We start from the raw sequence: 23,614 nt of genomic DNA, 5'->3' as shown, positions 1-23,614 counted from the left end.
AAGCCCTATTCTTTTATAAATATATTGACACGTTGATGTCGCTAGAAAACGGTGATAACATTATTTTTATTTTCTAAATCTTTTACAACGTAAAATTACTTTCAATAATTAAATAGTTCTGCGGCGAAAACTTAATGAAAATACCCGCCCCATAAAATATATACACGCAAACCTAGCCCATGACATTTGACACTTTACTCGACCTCGTATCTTTGCGGGTCACTATCTTGTTGAATTATCTGCCATAGCTAATGAGGGTAAAACAGTCTGCAGTGTTGAAACGTTCTATATAATACAAAAGATAAAATATCAAGGTTTTACCATCAATGTTGAAGAAAGTAAAAGGTAGTAGCGAACTCCACAGTGTATTACATTGTAATATAAGCAAGACTAGAGGACGCCAATAATAGTGAAAGTGACGTAGTCCAAGGTCAAGCCATGTCGGACGAAAAAACCGTCCGAGCGTTGATATGCGTACGCGCACCATTACGTAACAACTCGTAACACGTTATGTTGACATTTATTACGGCCGTAATATTTTTTCATTAACCTTATCGTTTAGAAGCTTACATATTGCAAAGTAAAGAAAGCTGTTTGAACAACGGATGATTTATTTGTTTTTTATATTTTATGGATGCTTAATACTTATTACACTCACAAGTTAATACTATAAAACTATTCATTTTTATTATGTCAGTAAGCTCTTGGATGCTGTTTTAAATTAACTGGCCTATGCTTTGTTATTCAAAATAGTTAAAATTAACCGACACTAATGGCTACTAAAAAGACTATAAATCATAAATATCAGCAAAATAATTATTCTCAAACGGTCCTTACGTCAACTGAGCTTGTATGAATTTTGTTATATTGTATTTCTTAAGAATTATGCTATATTAAAGTCACATCGGCGCCAATTTCATCCATTGTTTCTCTAACGATATCGTCTGACCATCTCTTTGGTGATCTGCCAAATGAACGTTGTTCTATTCTCGTCTAAGTGTTACTATCGTCTCGCAGTGAGGCGGACCTTTATTAACGTTTTGACTTCCTTTATTGGTGATGAGACAAAGATGTAATTGTCCAGGGCCTATGGGCAAAACATGTATAACATGATATAAAATCAATACACATAACATCAACAATAATCCTACATCGAAGTGGCTATCAACCCAAATAACGTCATTGAAAACAGTTACTAATATAGATAAGTATCACAAAATTGAATTAAAACATGAAACAGTTTTTTTTTACAATAGCAAAATACATATAATTCACCAATAGCTAACATCTCATATCCCCTCGACAAAGCGCACGCGCATCTATTTGTGTTCCTCATAAAACTTCCACTTGATTTGATCCGCCACTCTTAATTCAAAAAGTGGAATTGAGGTCGGAATAATGACATCAAATAAAATCAACTATTACGAAATTACGAAATAGTTCACTGTATTATAGTGATTTATATAATCATAGCTCTACTACACGGCACCCGATACACTACACTAATATAAATTATTGACGCTCGGCAAATTATTCATCTATATACTTATAATAATTTATTGCTTTTCAATAGAAGTTTTTGTACAATTTTGTTACCATAAATAATTTGCAAAAAAAAATTAAAAGGCAGTTGGTTTCGTAACTAAATATTATATATTTTTTGCTCTACCACTTAGTTGCTGAAGTTGGGTATTTAAAATATGCTTGTTACCAGTCTATTTTCGGAGAATTAGGTATATGCGTAATTTATTTCTTGGAATTTAAACTTATTTTAAATATGCATGGATATATATTTGAAAATTTGTCTGACAAATAAAAAACCAATTCAATGGTTGATGAGCACAGCCAAAAAGACAATGTAAAAAACGCACTATCATGGAACTCAAACAAAAACATATTATAATTCGTTTTTTTTACCCATCAGCTAATAGCTCAATTGCGTGTGTAAAACACAAAGGAAATTATTCCTCAGCGTGACGTCAAATTCAAAGTAATTGGCCTGTTGAGATTTATTAACTTATGATCAGAATTAATGAAATCAATATATGTAGTTGAATGGTTGATATCCTTGCTCGTTATAGCTACTTCCTAAAGTTTTCTTTGGAAGTAGAACCAATCGAGAAGTCTATTAAGACAAGTTTCCCGCCACATTTTATTTTTACGTAGTTGAGTTCAAAGTTCACAATGAGCCCGAAAACAGACGCCAAGATGCATTATGTAAAATGCGAAGTGAACAATAGAGCACACCCTGTGTCATCAACGTCACTGCGCCACTGACCCAAATAGTGGGACAATGTCGCCAAATGGCCACACTGAAGATCAAGATTACCTGGAAGGGCAACTATTTTTAATATCTAAATCTATCCGATCCCACACCGCTACAGTTGAGAAGGACGTTACTTGAAAAAAAATCCTTCAAATTTGAACGATCACAAAACATATTCAGTTGTTACAATAAAAACAACAAATGCACAAAAAACAATTTTGGTTTGCTTCCTTCAAGTTTTCATGCATTTGACTACTAATTCTGTTTATCTTTGTTTCTATGTTAGAACTGGTTTATGAAGTAACTGTCTAGACACACTTTTCTATTATTACTTATTACTTAAAATCAGTTATATTTGTAATTATCATTAAATATACCTCAAAGGAAACCTACTATTTGAAGTTGCTTAAAATACCAAAGGCTCTACTCAAGTGTCATTGAGACAAATCTAATGATGTTCTATTTAGACGATTTAGTCAACACGATTTTTGGTTGCTACGAATATTTTAATACGAGAACATACACACATTCGTATGTTCGGTCTAAAACAACCTTATTTTGGGCCATCTTAATCGGGCAGAAAGATAATATTAATATTATCAATCCTGAATGCCGTAGTAATTTTAATTATAATGTAAGTAATTATAACGTAGATCAGAATTAGCTTTAGTGAAAATAACTTGTGACATGTTGTGGAAAAGAAGGATAAATTTTAACACAGTCATGCCTTATTCAACGTAAAAAAAATACTTTTTTTTAAACGAGTTAGTAGCAATCACTTTATTGTATTAAAATCAAAATAAAGAAAATATTGATTGTAAAACTCACTTGAAATTTTATATGAAAGTAGTAATTCGAATTGTATTATATTAATATTTGAAAACTAATATTGTTTGGGAAATAACTTTAACATTTACAAGCGACATAAAGGAGAGGCCTGGAGACAGTCATCACTAATTCCTAAGAAAATTAAACACATGCTATTCCCGTTTATTTTAAGGTACAAGACAAACGCAATTTGTAGATACAATGTTAATGATGTTGTCGAGTTTATGACATAATTTTAAACCGCAAATGATTTACATGAGTAATTTAAGGTAATAGTGATAATTATTCATAAGATTTTATGAAAATTATGTGAGAACGGCGTGTCAGATGTCATTGAGACGATTAAACAGCGACAGAACATGAATGGTACAAATCAAAATGTTATGTCCATTTAATTGGTTAAAAAAATTGTTTTATTTCTTGACAGAATACTTCTTGTTCGACGATACGGAACTAACAAAAGGAATCGTACCACATTTTAACGTCACGGCGTTGACCCAAATTTAAAAATAATATGTTACACCCACATCTTTAAGCCCTACGAATAACGAGCGGCCCTTCCAGTTATTATTTCTTACAGCGCCGCGTTAGAAAAGCTTTGCATTCCCTTACACGCAACGAACGGTGTCTTTTAAGTAGGGCAAAAGAAAATGATGAATCACCAGGTAATTCGAAATTACTACAGCTTAATCACATTATATAAAATTACCGCATTGACGGTGACGCTTCTGCTAGCTAATAATATTGTTTGATATTACAATGCATTTCTATAGCTCGTTAATCATCTATAGATTACGTAATACTTCAATACCGACTTTCATATTTTCGGTGCGAAATATAGATGGGAAACCTAAGTTAAATTTGTATAGAGAAGAATTCGTGACATATCCGTATACATCAATAGAAATGGCGTGTTCGTTTGATCTGGGGCGTTAATCACTGTCCGAGTGACGTAGTCCGATCAAAAGCGAGATTGTTGAAACGCTAGCAAACTTTGAAAACAGTTCTAGACATTGCTGTGGATTGATTTGCATATCTCACTTTGTTACATTATAGGAGAATAAAAAGAATAAGGGTAATACCTTCATTGATACTTTTAATGAATTCACATATACATACATATGTATCTATATGGGACAATGGTCTTTTAATAGTTAATAGAAATATAAACGAAGATGCTAGCGAGAATGATAAACCTAACAATGACCTCGCCTATTCAAAAGCTATAACTATAAACTAGCTAACAGCATAAATGATAATTACTATCACAAAGCGTATATTTCAATGTTAAAACAATCTGACACTGCTTCAAACTCATAAACTCCGGTGTCACACAAACTTTATTCATACATTCGTAACAACTCTCACATACATAACAGGCGTCGACAATGCGAATCCATAATTGGCAAGGCAGTGCACATAACACTAGGAAACAATACCTTAATATGTGGGCTGTTGGGAAACATCAAAAAAATAATCAACGAGACACACGTAAGGTAGTTTAATCAATCATTCTTTGTGAAGAGAAAAAAATTAAAACCGGTTAATGGGAATAAACAATCCTTCATGATGTTGATAATGTTTTCAAAACTGCTTCATATCGATTGTACTTCATAGAAACAAAACAGTATGAAGTTACGACGAATAAATGTAAGCGTATAAAATGTTATATATGCGAATGATTAAATTTTTTTGTTATAAAATATCGTAAAATTTAAGTATGGGACATATAAAAATGGTACTAGCTTAGAAGTTCACAGAATAATGGTGTAAAGTATTGATGGCTAAAAAAGAAACCAAAAGAAAAAAAAACCGAAGAGTTATTGATTATACTATATTAAATAAAAGTAATGAAGAGCAATAACATCCAAGAAGCAGAAGGTACACCGTTCAATTTTAAGATACGTCCCACGAAATGCGTACATTATGAGGGAATAAAATACAAAGACGTGAAATGAAACAAGAAACCAACCCCTTCAAAGAATTTGATAAGGCCTTTGTCAAATCCATGAAAATCCTCGACGCCGTGCAAATACACGTAAAGACGCGTACATTGAAAACCAAGAAGTCAGACGGTTGGAACACATTTAATCTCGGCATGAAGATTAGAAATTGAAGCTTTGTAATGAACGATATGACAGTGATAAACAAATCTTCGCTCGGTTTTCTACATAAAAAAAAATATATATACTTAACGACCCGAAACAAAGGGCAGCAAAAAATTAACAAGACAATTCAATTACTTTTGAATGTTGAACACAGAACGTCCATTATCAAAACCAGTGTTCATCTTTAAAGTAGGTTTACCTAGAGTCTGAACATTTAATGGTAATTACTTGTAATGTTGGATCGTGATAACAGCCTCGTATTACGCGTTTATTATACACAATAGAAATAACACAATGCGAGCGTTATCAACGACACTCCGCTAAATTAAAATCTTTATAATGGTTGCCTTATATTGTCCTCTTTCTTGCCTCTGCGGAGTTTACCGATTTCTTTTTTAATATAGAAATTTATTCTGTAATAAAATTCAGAATTTAAGTGGATATTATCCTACTGTCAATGTTATATTTTTGCATTAAATTCAATTTAGAAACAAGACACAGGAAGAACACACAGACATGATGTTTATGTTTTCCAATACAAGATACAAAACTAAGAGGCTCCGGCTAGATTACGATCCCGTCTAGATCGATATTGAAGGTACAACTGGTTCCGATCGGCAAATTATAACTAATAAACTATAATTTATGAATACCATTTAAAGAATTAATTAATATATTTCTCAAGCTGATGGATGGATGTCGTGCTTCTGAGTCGTTTATAACTTTACGGCTGTTCGCGTTTACACTTATAAATAATGTAATAAAAATTCAATGGAAATTACTATAATTAAATTTATATCAGACTCCGATGGTTTTATGGGAACATCTGTGATAGCTTTCCTACGTATTGAATAACTTGCAAATTAATAGCGCAGTGATTCCCAGTAGCCAGCCACCTCTGTACACAGCACTTACATAGAAGCTCATTCATCACGAATTTATTGGTCAAGTGTTGCTTGGAAGTGCACCAACTGTATCAGAGGAGCTTAGTATGGTGTTATTGTTTAGTGTTGTGTATAAATTTCATGGAAGCAAACTATTAGCCGAGAACACGAGGAGATGACGGTTTAATATATTCCAACGAAACTCACTTAAACTATACTGTGTGGAAAATGTGTTAGTGATGATTAAGCTAAGATTATCACCCGCATAGCTTGAAAAGGAAATATACAAGGACACAAGCTTGATGTTAAAAAAATATGTGTGAATTTTATCTACCGACTCTGAGTTCATAGTGATCGGTGCTGCGGGCTCTGAAAATGTGTGACATTTGCCAAACGAAGAAAATTATTAGTGTTCGTCAGTTCTTATAGGAATTATTGTATGTAAATGCTCATTAGGAATTTCTGGAATGTAATTGTATAGGATAGCTGTGTTGTTTTTCAGTCATAATTTTTTTTTTCTAGTATTTCTCACTTTAAAATATAATCCGCAATCGATCGAAGTCATTGTTAAAGAGAATGTTTTAATGTAATTTATTACATTTCGTTCATAATTTTTTCTGGTACAATAAAATAGAAACTATGTGTATGGAAAATTTTTATGCAAAACAATACAAAATATACAAATCAATATCAAGGGAGTTCTGGACTCGTTATGTTGATGACATTGATGGATCAATTCTTATTTGAAATTTTGTAGATATGTACCATAATCTAATACAGGTAAAGTTCAATTTTATTAAAAACAGCACATGGTTTTATAATTTATGTATGAATTAAAACCGTGATCTAAGATATGAGATGATTTCTTTTTTGCATATTTTCAAACGCTTCCTCACATCAGCATTACATGAATTTTATTATGTACGTGCCTTAAACACACTCGAGTGCTTATGTTTTATTATTCTTTTATTTGCATATTTAGCATAAATAAATAAAAGAGAATGAATAAGATTTTGTACCTATTTTATTTTTATTTGCATGACCCAAATAAAAATAATTATCAAAATAAATATTCTGTAAAGAATATAGTATGTAAGACGATACGATAAAATATAGTCATAATATTAATTTACGATAGCTAGAGACGGATACGACAACGTTTACACGCCGATGTTTGACTGTTAACATAAACGAGCGATGTTTACACAAACATACATGAGGTAGTGAATAAAAATCATATATGAAGCGATTTTATATACGTTACATTACACAGTAATGTCCATAATAAGTACATTAAATAAACAGTACATACTCACATTATTCATATGTCACGATCTCCATAAATTACAGCAAATATTTTATCAAATTCCTACTTGATGTCAAAGTTATATAGTGAAATATTTTTGCTACCAACGCAATATTTTTATACATATTTATAATTCCATTTCAAGTTGTAACATAAAACGATATTTGCGACATATTTTAATATATGTATTTATATTAGCGGATTTTTATTGCGAGACCTTAAGAAACACATTGGACGATATCTCAATAACCAATTATAAGAAAAAAATAATTATTGTAAGTGGTAGTCGATTCTATCGAAATAATAAAAGGTAAGATGGGGTTGAATAACCGATAACATGTAATATGCGAAATAATTAAAGGATATTTCGTAAACTAATAAATTAGGATGATAACTTTTTGAAAGCCGGTTTCGGTAACGATTTGCTATCAATTATATGAATATGCAGTTTCGACATTACCAGCCTCGAGACGGTTTGGTGTCATTGACCTTGGCGTTAAATGTGAAAAGGGTCAATTTATATTCGTCGTTAACAGGGAATAAAACATTATATTGAATTTGTAATGGTTTCCAAACTGGTTTGGTATGAAGCTGGCGTTACGTTACGTATTGTGTTGACGAGAAAACTTTAAAAAATATTGTTATATTGGTTCATTGAAGGGCGTATTTAATTGGATTTTGCTTTTAAACTCTAAATTCATAGACGACGTTTGATAGCGGCAATTTTTTGATAAGATTTTCGCTTCTTATACCCCGCGAACGTATATTCCATGCCTTCACCGCGTTTCCTGCTTGACAAAACTAAATACTTCACCATGAGTTTCCTTAACCGTTCCACTAAGTAACATTACGTTTAACTTATTAACACGTAAACAATAACAATATACTACGAGGAAAAAAAATATTGATATTGCATCTACATAATCCTTTTACGTTATGCGAACTAGGTAAGATGATAATGAGATTTAAATGAAAAGAACCCGTCAACTGACAGTCGTTCTGTTTGAAATCTATGAAGAAATTTCGGTAAATCAGAATAGTCTTGGCAGTTGTTTAAGAGGTTGAAACAATAGGTGTTAGTAAAGAGGATCTCCTCTTAAAAATAATATATTCAGAGTTCGACGTTCGCCAACTATGTGTCCGTTTCAGTTTTAAAATAACTAATGTTACCGACTAGTCCCACTGCAGACAATACTACAGTCGCTTCGACGTATTTATTACACGCTACTGTCTACTGTCCGTTAGAATTAAATTAGTCCTTTAAATACAACATATCCTTTAATTAAACGTTAATATTTATGAAGCCTTTATTTTTTTTTATATTCAGATAATAAAAATTAAAATTATAAAAAAAAATATCTGACATTAAACTTTAAAGTAAATACAGGTTACCTATCGCAACAATGAAGGCATTTTTAATATATTCAACAATATGCAATCCGCGTCCTAATTAAATGAGGCACATGATAAAATATCCACAGAATTAACAATTAAAATTAATTAAATTATAGGCACATTAAGTTTTTTATTGTTACGAAATAAAAATTAAATAAATTTTCTATTATAATAACTTATGAATAGATTGTTTGAACAATCCAGCTGTTATATAAAAGTTTAAATGAAATAAATTAATTTATTTTAAAACTAAAATAAAATTCTAAATAGCTCTGATAATTTATTATAAAAGTGTATTATAAGACGCATGCGTATGAACAGTATTTATGTGTTTGTTGAATCCCTCTATCATATGATACTTGGCGCTTTTTCTCTAAACATTTATACACAAAACAGACGATATTTAGATAACTAGCTTTCAGGAGATAATTAAGAGTAAAACTGATGGGAGGATTACTTACCTTGAATATAAAATAAAATTTATATAAACATATATATATATATATATATAATATTATTTATATATTTTTCTCAGTATTTAATGTTTTACAAGGAAATTGTTATTAAATAATGGGAAGTAAAACGAATAAAATATATTTTTTAAAATAAACATTAACTTCAGTATCAAATTCTTAATATTAAATGAAATTATTGAAGACGTTTAAAGAAATTATTTTATAATAAGTATATTACGAGCAGAGTACTAACTACGACCCGTTTTTAAACAGAATTTAATAAGGAAGCTATATTTTCCGTATTTTATTATTTTAATATCTATTTTAATAGATCGTTTTAAACATATATTTTTCAATATAAATATTTTTAGAAATATAATATATATTAAGGAAGTTGAAATACAATATCGTTTAGTGCCTTATCAATTACTTAGGTAAATTTTCGAGGAGATATGGGTATATAAAGAGGCACCTAAAATTCGGATATATTAGTATTACTTAAAAGTTTCTGGATATTTTAATATGACATGTAACTACTCACTTTATTGTGTTTTCTCTGAAATCCGATAACCACCAAAAATATTGATTCAGTACGAATGATAAATTCACAAAATATTTCAACTGACACGATAAATATTACACAAATTTATAATAACACGTTGATATACTATACAGCTTTAGTTCTCCGTCGATTCGTAACAAAGAAAAATATTTTGAGGACGATTGTTATACGTAAATTTTAGCGGGAAATATCGTGAACCGTAACACGTCCCACTCGCGACCCAGCTAGGGAGCAACTAAACACTAAAAAGCGGATTCACCTGCAATGCGTGCGCTGATCGGTTGAGTGCGACAGGGACAGCTTCATATAAAATTATAGGAGTAAGAGTGGAACGCACATATAGACACGTGCTCGCACCCCCTTGTACGTAAAGCCGGTTTCTGGAAAGGGGCGCGTTATTGTAAAGCTGTAACTGAAAAGGTGAGTACACCACCTAGAAAATAAAACGACTACATTTATTTAAATAAGAGCTTTCGAATGAAATATATTAGGATCGTCAAATATTTTAAATTTCGAATTAAAAAATAATAATAATAAGTTATAATAGAAATGAATCGGTAAAAAAATATTAATGGAGTTTCATCAGCCAAATGTGTTTCATTATAAAATTAGGGACTACTTTTATATGTACGTTTTTGGTTTTTTGAATTCAACGAAATAATGAAAACCATCTTCACGTACAGCAACGATGAGATAATGTTTGTCCGTACGGTGTGTCTTGCAATATATATACATATATATCTTTCCATTAACCACCAAGTCCTTTTTTATTCGTATATTTTAAACACCAATGACGACATTTACGAAGCCATCTTTGTGACGTGTCTGTAATAATGAAGTAAAGAATCATTAATTTTTCCATTAAATGGAAATAATGGTTAATGGTTAAAATCGTTTTGATCTATGATAATATTATTTATATTATGAAGAAAATTACACGGTGACATCATTGACGGCGCAGGTCGTGTTTATAACTGTAGGATTATTAAACAGACGAGTCTAGATTATGATTTAAAATAACTTAATACATTTTATTGTGTCAGTTATAAAACTTTAAATTAAATATCCGTCGAATATTTTAGAAATAATTTCGTTTTTAGTACTTCGATGTAACTGAGTTCTAACATGAATCAAAAAGGAGTTATGAAGGTAATATCCTTAGCATGAGAATAATTATCGAACTTAAACAGTACCTTTTAATATATTGGTTTTTAATATGTCTGATGAATATATAATGAGATCTAAGATTTTCGCGAGTTTTATTCATTTAAATTAAACTAATATATTCCGGATATACTACTATATACTATCTCGTCCGCCCGTGATCACGGTTGCTGAAAAGTAACCGAAACGTCGGGATTATGTAGTTTTAAAATAATAAAATCCGCGTAGTACATCCGGAATATATTAGTTTCATTTAAACTAATGAATATATACCTACCAGATATGAAAAATATAGAGGTAGTTTATAAAGTAAAGTATTGGAACACTTAAACACGTACTAAGCACGCTGAATACGGAAAATATAATGTTAAAAGTATCGTGACTACGAATGACGTAACTCGGTAACAATTAAAGATGATTTCATGGGAATAAACTAAAAGTACTAACGAAGTTAATCTCGTGTACTATCGTGCAGTTAACAATCGCAGTAGCAAGAAGTAATGATTATTATAATGACGTTTGGTTTAGATTTTAGTTATCACGACTGAGAAACAATGGGATATTCCTTTAGCTTTATTTTATAAATACAAAGATATTATACTCAATAGGAGTGTAATAAATTATGTTTTGTTATTGACGCTTCACGTTATAAAATTTTAATGATAAACAATAATATTTCGATTAAAGGAAAATGAATGTAGAGAGACTTGATTTTATGAAAATCAATTACATACAAGAAGTCACACGACAATATATGTTTAAGAGATCGGCTTTCAATTTAATGGAATTTATTCTGATTCTAAAATAAAATCGAGCAATTTTTAAGACATATTTTTATTGCAGCATCTTGTCATATTTGAAGAAAAATTTATTTGGCTCATGAATAGGAAGTTTGGGTTAGAACAATGTTAACAAAGAATTTTTGCAATTTGTCAAATTCAGGAAATCCTCTTGCAATATTTTAATATGAACAAAAACTAACTACCCATTATTTAAATTATTGTAATATTAAAAATTTTTCCTCATCCATGTGAGAACTATGAGTTATTAATAAACGTTACGTCATTATCAAGTAGAAGGAACAGTGAGGTTTGTTTAGACAAAGCTGTTAAAGCAAACTAAGCCGTGCCTTATTCAATGCAATTTCAACGCACTGTTGTGTAGATGACCTAATAAATGTACGTACGTACTAGCCAGCGGCTGTGGTCTGGACTGTTAGAATATTGTCTTTGATTGCGGTTTATATTTTCTTGCACTTACATTTATTTATTCCGAATAAATGTCTATGTAGCTGGACTGACTTTATCTGTCAAACGGCTCGTATTTATAGTAAATATATATTGCGATTGTTCCATAAGTCAATCGTTCCGCAAGAGTTTGCATGGCAGGCCTTAGGGTTGAACGATTACCGCTTTGGTTTTAATAATGAAATTATTTAGACTTAATAATATGATTAAATCAAGTAATGGTACTCGATTGATGTTTTTACTCTTAAGAACAACCAACCTCCGCACGGTGACGAGGGTGACCGAATAACATAATAGGTAATTGGGTTAATTGATTTTACATCCATGGAAATTATGGCGAATGATTGTTGAGACCATGGCGTTGTGTTGATTCATTTTATAAGATTCGAAAAAAATTTAATCTCATTACGCCTATTGTAATTTTTCTATAAAACACATATTTATGACAGTTTGGTCAGCTACATTATCATAAACTGCCAATTTGTTCCAGTTTGTGGTTTTTTGAAGGTCGATCTTGTGTGGTTTATTCGATTTCATAATCATTTATAAATATTCGTGGCTGGGTTATTTTTTTTTTTGTAATTTCAATGCAAATCATATATCAACTTAGTGGCAAAAACTAATTTTCCATCAAACCAGCACTAAAACAAAAAAAAATTACCAGTATAAGTGTACTGAGACAGGTTTGGTTTTGATAAGACAATATGTTCTTAGACATCAGATAATAAAGGCTGTTTGTATGCCCAAATTATGGATACATAGTTGTCAGTGATAAACACTACAAGTATTCCTGCGGGTAGATAAATTCCACAGCTATTAGAAATGCGAAGGTTTGGGTCAAGGAGCGAGACCATTGTTCTCAGACATGACCAGCGTTTTCCATTAATTTCGGTTTCAAGGCTTTGATCCAGCTGAACGAACGGAATTTGTAAAGTTTTTAAAATCATAAGTAAGTTTGACTAATTTTGTTACAATTCATGACTTATTTTATACAGATTGCAACGACAATATCCAAATCAAATTAAATCGAAACTTAGTATTTAAACAGTAAAATAAAATAAAATATTATAGGAATTCTTACGCTAATCTATGTTTAATATAAATATAGAAAATTTATTTACTTACAAAGGAAACGTTTGCGATATCTTAAGTATAATAAAATAAATTACTTGAGTTGTATAATTGCAATAAAATGCCTAACGAAATATTATCACAATAAACGTTCAAGAAATCCATGTAATAAATGTAAATAACACAAACTTATCAAAATAGATTGTGTTTACAACAATTATAAAATGTTAGTAAATTTGATAATTTTGTCATGTTTATTCGTGTCATATATAATCCTACTTTATCAGTAGAATACGATAAAATATATTCGGAACTTTGTTATCAGCAATTCATTTATCTGGATGATTTGCTGCTGTAATTTTTTTTTACGAAATTAAATTATTTTGCAGTATTGTTTGAATGATTCGACTATTAGAGAAGCATGAGAACTAGGAGGTAGTTCAGTCAGTTCTATCTTGAATTCAAGGCCCTAGTCGAGATAAGTGATGTCTCCAGAAGATAAGACCTGCATATTTTAGTTGAGGAAGGCATGGAATATTTAAATATCATCATTAATTTGGACGAGACCCTCAGGAGCGCGCGTTTCCTGGACGTAACACGGAATCATTTGTTACAGAATACTGTCCTAGTATTCCATTGATTACATCTAATATGAAAGGTCTTATTAATATATAGAATGATTACAATAAGTAAACGAAAATGCTGGCATAATAATTCTTTCTTGCGTAATTAAAGGTCGTTCTAAATAAAATGAAGACAACAATGAGATCAAATCATTGATTAGATGTATTTTCTGTTCATCATCATGTTTTTTCCCTCATCCATAATATCGGCTGGCCATTGTTCCACGAGACCTTGCATTGTGGTAGCATGCCACTGGTATAGCATTCATTTTACAGAAGCAACTTTGTTTTTGACCTAGATTAATTCGATTCGAATAATTACTGTTTTCTTTAAATCGACCTTGTGGAAAAAATTTACATAAAACTTTAACAATTCTTATTAAGAAGTTATTTTTTCTATTATCTATTGAAGTGTCACTGTTCGTTTTTATACAGATTAATTAATTGACAGCTTCCAAATAGAACGTTTTGTTTTAGTTCAATATTGTTTAAATTTAATAACACCCTCGGCATCTTACGTTTATGGGTACTCTGAAAACTCATGATATATCCTAGTTAACGCTTAGTTGAATAAAAATAATTTATAGATGAGTGTAACGAAAATAATGAGAAACAAAAATGTTATAAGAACGAACAATAAAAAGAGGATACATGTAGTGAAAAAAGAGTTTCAGTTAAATTGCCGTGAAAACTAAACCGGGCTGGTCTCCAACAAAACAATGTATTGATGTTTATATCAATAATATCAATCGAAACAATATATGTATAAAAAAGATATTACCTTTTTCACTTTGAGATTCACTTGTGTCTTGTATGTTTTCATAGTAACAAAACACATTTATATGTAATAATGGAAACAAAGGAACGAACTCAATATTACAGGGAAAAATTTTTATTTTTGATACCTAATACTACAATAAAATCTATCAATGTCTTATCCCCATAATTCTGATATCAGACGGTTTATATTTTATTGATAAAATATTTGATATGTTGCACAAAGTGACCGCTACAAATAATTATTTATTGCCAGATAAATTACATTGGAGTGACATCTTTTATTGCATTCGATCTATTTTTTAAAGCATATTTAATAAATAATCTAGAAAATATAACATATACACTGAGAAATCCATCGACAAGAACCGGAGTCCATTAAAAATCTCAGGAATATCGCGAACATTTCATTTGTAAAGCGAAATCTTAAAAAAAAATCAAAAATTTGTAAAAAGAAAAAATTCCAAAAATTTTTAACCACTAAATGTTTTTAAAATCACGAGATGAATTAGGTTATAACATGTAAACTGTGTGTTAACTTCCACGCTGATTTATAGTTCCAAAACGCAACACACAACATAGAACCTAGTGTCGGGTAAACATAAACGATCTAAAATTATACATTTTGCAACATCACAATACCGTTTTAATTCGCTGAATTATTCCTTTGCCAGTTCGTTTGTGTAAAAATTGATGCAATAAAATTATTGTAATACATGTTGACGTAATTCAACCAATTGTAGTTAATCATACGCTTTATTTTGTTTACCATAGAGTCCCCATTGAGATTTGATAAGATCAGACGTTGAAAAGACCTGATTTACATAAATGAGACGTCGAATCACAAGCACTTTGAATTGAAGAAATGACTTGTCATTCGCTTATTATTGTGATTTCTTTGATGTTTAATACGTCTTTGATTTATGTGCTCTGATCGCAGCATTGTAAGAGACATTCTATCGAAACACATTCCGATGGAAGGTCTGCAGTTTACATCATGTAACAGGCATATCAAAAAAATTGCATTTCACTATTTTTGATTAAGTTTATGCAAAAATGTAAATATATTTAAAGAAGAACCAGTTGCATTTGGGATTTGCTATTTATATATAAATGAAACTAATATTTTCCGATTACTACGCGTATTTTATTATTTTTAAAAACTACACCTTCTAGGTACTACGAGAACATTCAGACCTCGTCTGCCCGTGATAACGGTTGCTGCAAGGTAACCGAAACGTCGGTAGTCTGTTTAAAAAAAAAAATGGCGTAGTAATCCGAAAACATTAGTTTCATTTAAATGAATACGCGCGAAGGTCTTAGACTTCATTATTAAGGTCATACTTGTATTTGACTTTATGTAAAGAAATAATAAATAGTCGAATATTAAAAGAAAAAAATTTGTCGTAAGTATAAAGTGCATTTATGGTCAAAAATTATTCCCTTATTAGAAACTGCGAATACAAAAAAAAAGTATTTATAATTAAATCTTTTTATAATTAAAAAACTTTCCGTAAAAGTATTTTATTTGTTAACTATTTTAAAACACGTATTGATTAAAACAAGGGCACCTATATATATATACATATACATAATATGGCATGAACATTTGATATATTTGTTGAAATGAGCTTCTACAGATTTGCCTAAGCCATAAACATTAAAATCCAATTAACTTCTGAAACATATTTAAGGAAGGCCATTTAAAACTAAACTATGTAAAATACAATAATTTCAATAATAACAAAATGATACTAGTCTGTCAGTTAGCTTTAATTGCTATACTGGCGGCGATATCACCTTACCCATGCCAATCTATGTCTGCCGTAAGGTAAAAGAGACTTCATTATTATAATTTTATTCGTATGTTTTTAAACTAGTCTTGGCCGGCGACCTCGCTTGCGTGGCTGGCGATTAAACTACCAAATATCACCTGCGTTGTACCGATAAGCAACCCACAAATAAACATTTTAGCTGTTCTTTATATTATTAAAATTCAAAATATAAGCGGTCCCAGTTATTAGTCGGTATTAAAATATGTGTATATCATAAAATAAAATATATTAATGTATTTCTTCAAATTATTTTTGGTAAATATTAATTAATGTCTAACTATTATATTTATGTTGGTTATAGTGAGGATACTTATTACGATAGTCTCCATCACGGTTCAGGTAGACTTGCTCGTAGTTTTTGTTGAGCGCTCGCTCTGTCTTGTCGCTCGCACCATTCTGATCCGAGTGTAATTATTAAAGAAGTTTCGCCTATCGCCGTGGAAGGTAACTGGATTCAATTAAAAGTTGAACACGCCGTCCATAGTGTAGTTTTGTTTGATTTGGAATCTCAATAATAAACGTTTCAAATCCATCGGCGCAATATAACTTAGGGAATCCATCCGTTATCAGTTCCGATCGATGATACTTATGATAAAATTTCATTATTCAATCCTTTCAATTTAAGATTTTCGTTTGTTTTGTAATAGTCACTTAATTTTGATAACAGAAACTAGCTTTTTTTCATTTATATATCTCTAATATTAGAAGGTGAAGAGTAGTGGATTTCTAGACGAGAACGAAACTTCTATTGAATCCATCCAGTCTAGTCGTAAATAAAACATTTTATAATTTCTTTTAAACAGAAAACATTTTGTTTTGTTCGTTTAGAACACTGATAAATTAAGAATTCTTTCTATTAGTCCCGACTCATTTAGATCCACCATTTAATTAAAATTACAACTACATTCGAGAATAGATAATTTATTAGAGCTGTTAATACGAGGGCTACGTAGAAAATGAAAGTTAGAGATGGTACGAATATATATTAAATCTAGAAGGAAATTGAATAAAGATACAATATAACCTTTGGAAACAACAATTAGACTAACTTCCAATAATAGATCCCGTGGTGAAATATGGCTGGTGACGTCACGCCTCCATCTGGAATGTCTCCGTCAGCTGTTATGTCATTCGTGTTACAGAGCGATGTAATGAAATAGCTTGTTTTGCTGTGTATATAGGAAATGAAATGCAAATAAAATTAATAAAGTTTAGAAACAGGGTTGTAGCTAACAAAATGTTGCACTCTGACATTTGTCCAAAATTAAATCAATCATACCTAGTTTATTTCGACAAAAATTAAATATGGTCCTGTTAGTATTGAAATTGAAAACCGTTATCTGGATCAAAACAGCTTTAGAATCTAGGCTTAAAGTATTTAGGCCAAAATAAATTCTGATTGTAGTTTAAAAATTCATATTCACAATAAATTCGTCAGTCATGCCCGCCTCGCGTGATTTGTTCGTGGCTCGGACATGAAAAAACTACGATTGGAAGCTGTCCACGATGAAATAAGGACTGAGACATACTATGTATTAGCTTCGTGGTGCGAACATTTATATTCCTTAGCTGAGATGCTAAATAAACAAAAGGAAAAAATATTTAACTATTGTCATATATTATAAACGCAGTTTTTGAAATTTAAAGATAAAATTTTCTATTTTTCTCCTCGGCCATAAATTTATGCGTTGCGAAAAAAAACAAATAATGTTTGTGGCGAGATCGTAAAATTACATCAAAAAGGAGTAAAAGTAACCACAACATTTTAATAAACGTCCTAATTTTAGATTTGACGTGTGCGGTCGGCTTTAAACTTTTTTAACATCATAAATCACGTGACGTCACCGCTCCATTCAGCCAGCTAACAATACGTAGTCGGACTTTTAGTAAAGAAAAAAATGTTAGGTGCAAAATTTTTATTTCCTTTGAATTAGAGCGATATGTTTGCTGTTATTATTTATATAAAGTAATATAAATATATTTATATATTGACATGGATGGCTTCCGTTTATTATGAACGAATATTTTACTGTTCTGTTAAATTTGTTTTCAATATACGTAAGCCCTTGACATAAAAATAAAAAACATAATTTAGCCAATGCTTTGTTGGATCGCATACTAACATCTATGAACATTTTTTACGACATATTTATTGCTGGTCTTACAGTCGGACGTAATGTATCGGGCGTTTTTGATTTGCATTAATCATGCATACCTCCGATATTGCTTTAATACACGAGATGGGAAATTATTAACTTTTGAATATGATATCGCACGTATGTAAACTAATAACTGAATTTCAATGGGAGCCATTCGTTATTACTCTCAGCCATATACAGTATGTGAGTCGTGAGCAACGCTATATCCCTTTGATGTGTTTATATTTGAATAACCTTATAGGAACAGGACTTCTATAATATTTGTCTATTCGTCTTATAGTTCAATCGAGCTCCTATAAATAAAAGTTGATGAAATAAAGACGTTTAAATGAAAATAATAGCGACAGAACTGTCATAGGTTAAAATAAAAAGAGCTGAATAAAAATCCCTGTTTTAGTTTTAGAAGTTCTTGTCTGTTTGTATGTGAGTTTGTAAAACGCAAAAGCATTGAAAAAACTTCTGATCTTATAAGACTTAGCTCTATAGGAAGCTATGAATACAATATTTTTTATTATAAGTAGATGTTAAGACGCATTATTTTTTTTTAAACATAAGACATACTCAGACAAAACAAGTAAAGTTATAAAGAGGAAATGCTAAAAAATAAAAATAACTGTTTTCAGAATCACTTTAACATATAAAAAGTAAGAAATACAAAAATGTCAATGGCTGTAACAGCGATAAGTAAGTCCGACAGACCCGTAGGCAGCTCAAGTTAATGGGGAACGGGTCTCTGAATACGTCGCTATGATATTCAGGTCGGGGTTTCTCTTTAAACTGCGGTAATCCGACGGATTTCAATGGTCTGTCAGATTTTCCTTCGTGTCCTATTTAACGTGGGCCCGATTACGTGGTAATCATTCATGAGCATTCGTATTATGAACAATTTCGGATGTTCCTAACCATTGCATTATTGTTTTATGTTGATAACGAGTTAATTCTTAGAAGTCAGATTTCAAATTGTCTGTAATCGACTTTATTTCAAGAAAAAATTAACTTTGCCAATTAACTAGATGAATATTCGATTTTATTACCAGAAAACCGTCGGAGTAAAGATCTTTGATGGATATCTCAAACGAATATATAGGAAGGTTATTTACTAATAGAGTGTATTGGCATGAGTCTTATTGAATACATTGATTTCATCACTATAGGCAATGATCCGTGAAATTACATGAACTTTCGCCCTCAAAAGAGGTCTAGGGAGTCCTTTATAAACACTACAAACATGCTGAAGGTCTCACCACACTCGTATTTGAAACATGTTTCACTGAGCTCAATATCTTAAAAGATGCTGTATGCTGTAGATTTAAAATACGTAACATCTCATTTCAAATATATATTTCTTTTATGTGGAATCTTTTATGAGATCGTGAATAAGACGGAACACACAAAAGCAACTTTTAACGACTTCCCATGGTATAAAACGAAATTAAAGCTTCGGGTAATACAGAAAACGCTACACTCCTATAGTGACGTATTTATTCCAAAGCCTGTAATGTCGAAATTTCGGAAGGTCGCCATTTTCATGAGCAATATGTGATGCACAATAGCGAATGCATCAGTTTCCGACGAGCGGTATTCAGAAGCAGTCGTGCGGTAGACCGCTCCCACTGGCTATAATTTACATGTTTACTTGTTGCATTCAACCTGCCATAATTATATGCCAAAAGGGAGCATTCAACAGCATCACACTTCGAACTTAAAGCCCTTATAAAGACATATTTTATATAGTTTGTAACAAAAAGCAATTTCTTGCTTAAAAAAGCCGAAATAACTGGGACAATTAAATTTATCGGACGTTCAAAACTTGAGTTATTTCTAGCCACTAAAATCATTAAGATGTCTGCTGGCCTCAAAGAGATTTTATGGATCGTTTAGCGGTGGGCTATTGCTCTAAATGAATTATTTTCAGCGAGGTGGCGTCCGTTTGAAGTGCCCATAGCTTCTATTGTTATCAACTATCACGAATTTTAATTTTATGCTACTTTACTAAGACCTCCAAGTACCTTTATCAGGATGTTGTCTTTAAATAATTATAGTTTATTAGCTATGAAAGTTTAATGATATTTTCAAGCATATTTTCTGTTATTGCAAATAATGTATGATATTATTAGATTGATAAAAAATAATCTCTAACAAAACAAGTTTGGTACATGTCATGAAAATATATAAAAATATTAAATTATCTCTCTGTTTCAACATACTTTTTATCAATCATATTGATTATTTTACAATAAATGATCACCAATATTATATATTTTCGAAACGCGATAGTAAAAAACAGCAATATAACGGAACAGGCTGTATTTATTTACTTCCGGAGTTAAATTTCCCCGCGTAAAGTCTAAATACGAATGGTTTGCTAATGGCTAAATCCGTTTCACAGACACAAATAAAACTGTTCAACAACTGACTCTGAACACTGACCAATATTAAAAAATCAAAGACCGAGCTTATTGAAAACGCCCGACGCTGGCAACGCGTCGCCGGCGGACTTTATACGGGATTAGGAAATTGTACACATTAAAAAACACAAGTGTACATACCTCTTTATATGATGATACTTTCATTTTGTTAATCAAATTGAAGGTTTTATTATCGTATGACAATTCGTAATAATGTACATTTTTTTAAAGTATTAGGACATCGCTTATAAGATTTATTAAATGTTTTGGTTCAGTAGCTTATGATTTATGGTAAGCGGGAACGATTTTTCTTCGTTAACATTTTTCGGTATGTTATGTGATACATGACTTGCTGTTATAACCAAGATGGATGCATCACTTGATATACTTGAAGGAAATTGACTTTTTGGACCATATCCAACTTTTAACAAATTAATGGATACAAATTTATTGGAAGTATAAATATATTTTTTTAATGGCCATTAATGTGTTTGGAGTGCTTTCATATTTATAATTATTCGCGTAACTTATTTTGACAGTTCGAAAGTATCGTTTGTTTGTTTTTATTTAGCGTAACATTTTAAAATCAAACATCAATTAATTTTATTTTCATTCTTCAAAAATATCCTTTTTCGAGTTATACAATTTTTAGATAAATTTAAACCGGTGCCAATTTTGAAAACATGTTTTTATAAATGAAATAAAATATAAACGATGTTGACAAAACTATGAAAATTTTGAAAATTTACGCGACCCGAACTAAATATAAAGCACAAAAATTATTATTAAAAATATTTACCTCGTTGATTCCAAAAGTGGCGAGTACTTAAAGAGTAAACTCAATACTATCTCACATGAAATGGAAATATTCACATTTATAGGTACGTGTGTGTTTGTTGGAGGGTCCTCAAAATCTGACTGCTGTCTGGTACTCATTTTGCGTTACATATTTTTTTGTACAAATTGATGAGACCATATATTTTTTTTACACATAGGATTTTATAAATCAAAGCAAGTAAAAATATCGGCATTCATCAATTTTTTTTTGGTAATTTTTTTTTCAAATTTACACAAAACTATGAATTATGATAGTGGCATCACAGTTAAGATTTTTTTTATTGAAATAATCGTAGAAACATAATGCTCTAAATAAAAAAAATATTATTAAGAGAGAAAATCGTATTAGTGAGAATTATAATAGACTATACGCTGATCAGTTAGTAGCGGTTGAGGTTAAGATACTGGGAGAGTAACGGTGTTCAATATCCTGGCTCCGTTCAGTAAACAAGGGCGCCTTCTGTCCGACACTGTGCTCTTTATTTTTGTCTTTATTAAAATCTATATTGTCTCTCAGACACTATTCTATTTAAATTCAATTCGTTTAACAGTTATCGATAATTCAATGGAAATCCTTTTAACATCGCTCATGATTTTATTTTAATGTTTATATATAATATTTAGATATTTTTTTTATTCGAAAAGTTTCAACTATTTTTAATCTATGACCTATTCCATAGCATTGTGATTCCTGATTCATAACAGTCTATATCTATCCAGTAAATGTCGATCACATACAGGGGCGTATTTGCTGAGTACATACAAAGATGAATGTGGAGTTATGATCACTGGTTGGTATATAAGGCTATGTATATATTATGTGATCACATTTTGTACCGTGAGTGGAATATATCCGATATTATTTAGATGGATTTTGAAATACCTTATTTGTTGATAGTATTATGGTAAGTATAATTCCGATACATATATTGCTGCCAATGGATCAGTATTGGGATAAAACATATTGATTAGAATGATCGATTTTGTATATTATATGTTAATAATAATGGATCTATATTCCATCAATATATGAGAGAGCGATGAGTACGTCTTGTACCTTAATTGGGTTTAACAGCTCTTAAAGTCGAGACGAGGGGACTCTTTCCTCTTCAAGTCTTCCTAGGTTAACGTGTTTACCCTATTGTTTTCACATATATTGTATGTCTTTAGAAGCGCCAAAATGACTACAGTTTAATTTAAGTACAAAACAAATTATTTGTTACCCGAAATAAATGTTAATTTATCTATTTTACAAAGTATTGTAACTAATGTTACATATTCAGTAGAACCAATAGTCAGACCCAAATATATAGGCATACATATACATATGCTGACTATTTCAAAAAAAAATATTTTATAAGAGATAAAATCTCTGAAGATATTTATTTATTTTACCATTTATTTTCAGTCAGTTCATATTTTCTTTAAGAGCATTCGTTTAAAAGCTTTATGAATTGACTGTAATCATATTATCGTCCATTTACTGATTAGCAAATACATCATTATAATGTTAAAAAAACAAAACAGCTAATACAAAATGTGTTACTTTCATTTATTTAACTTTAGACGACTTTAATTTTATAATACACAAAGTATTCTGACATTAACTCGCTGGAACTTTATTATGAGCTTTATACTTTCAATATAATATTTTGAAACAAAGCCTCGTCTGTAATAACTGCTGCTATA

At 30.7% G+C, this 23,614-nt stretch overlaps 1 protein-coding gene across 6 annotated transcripts in view; it reads right to left on the bottom strand.

The window, feature by feature from the left end:
* Positions 1-23,614, bottom strand: part of LOC116779344 (uncharacterized) — a 188,435-nt gene that overhangs the window by 54,251 nt on the left and 110,570 nt on the right. For 2 of the 6 annotated variants that reach the window (XM_061523191.1, XM_032673589.2), the window contains exon 1: positions 9,784-10,047. The exons of the other annotated variants lie outside the window; for them this stretch is intronic. The gene's annotated coding sequence lies outside the window, so the exon portion shown is untranslated. Of the gene's footprint in view, positions 1-9,783; positions 10,048-23,614 lie in introns of those variants that run through there. 6 annotated transcript variants of the gene reach the window in all.

Source organism: Danaus plexippus, chromosome 2, assembly GCF_018135715.1.
Source record: "Danaus plexippus chromosome 2, MEX_DaPlex, whole genome shotgun sequence".
NCBI lineage: Eukaryota > Metazoa > Arthropoda > Insecta > Lepidoptera > Nymphalidae > Danaus > Danaus plexippus.
The sequence above is the reverse complement of the archived record's forward strand: the minus strand, read 5'-3'. Positions and strand labels throughout refer to the sequence as shown.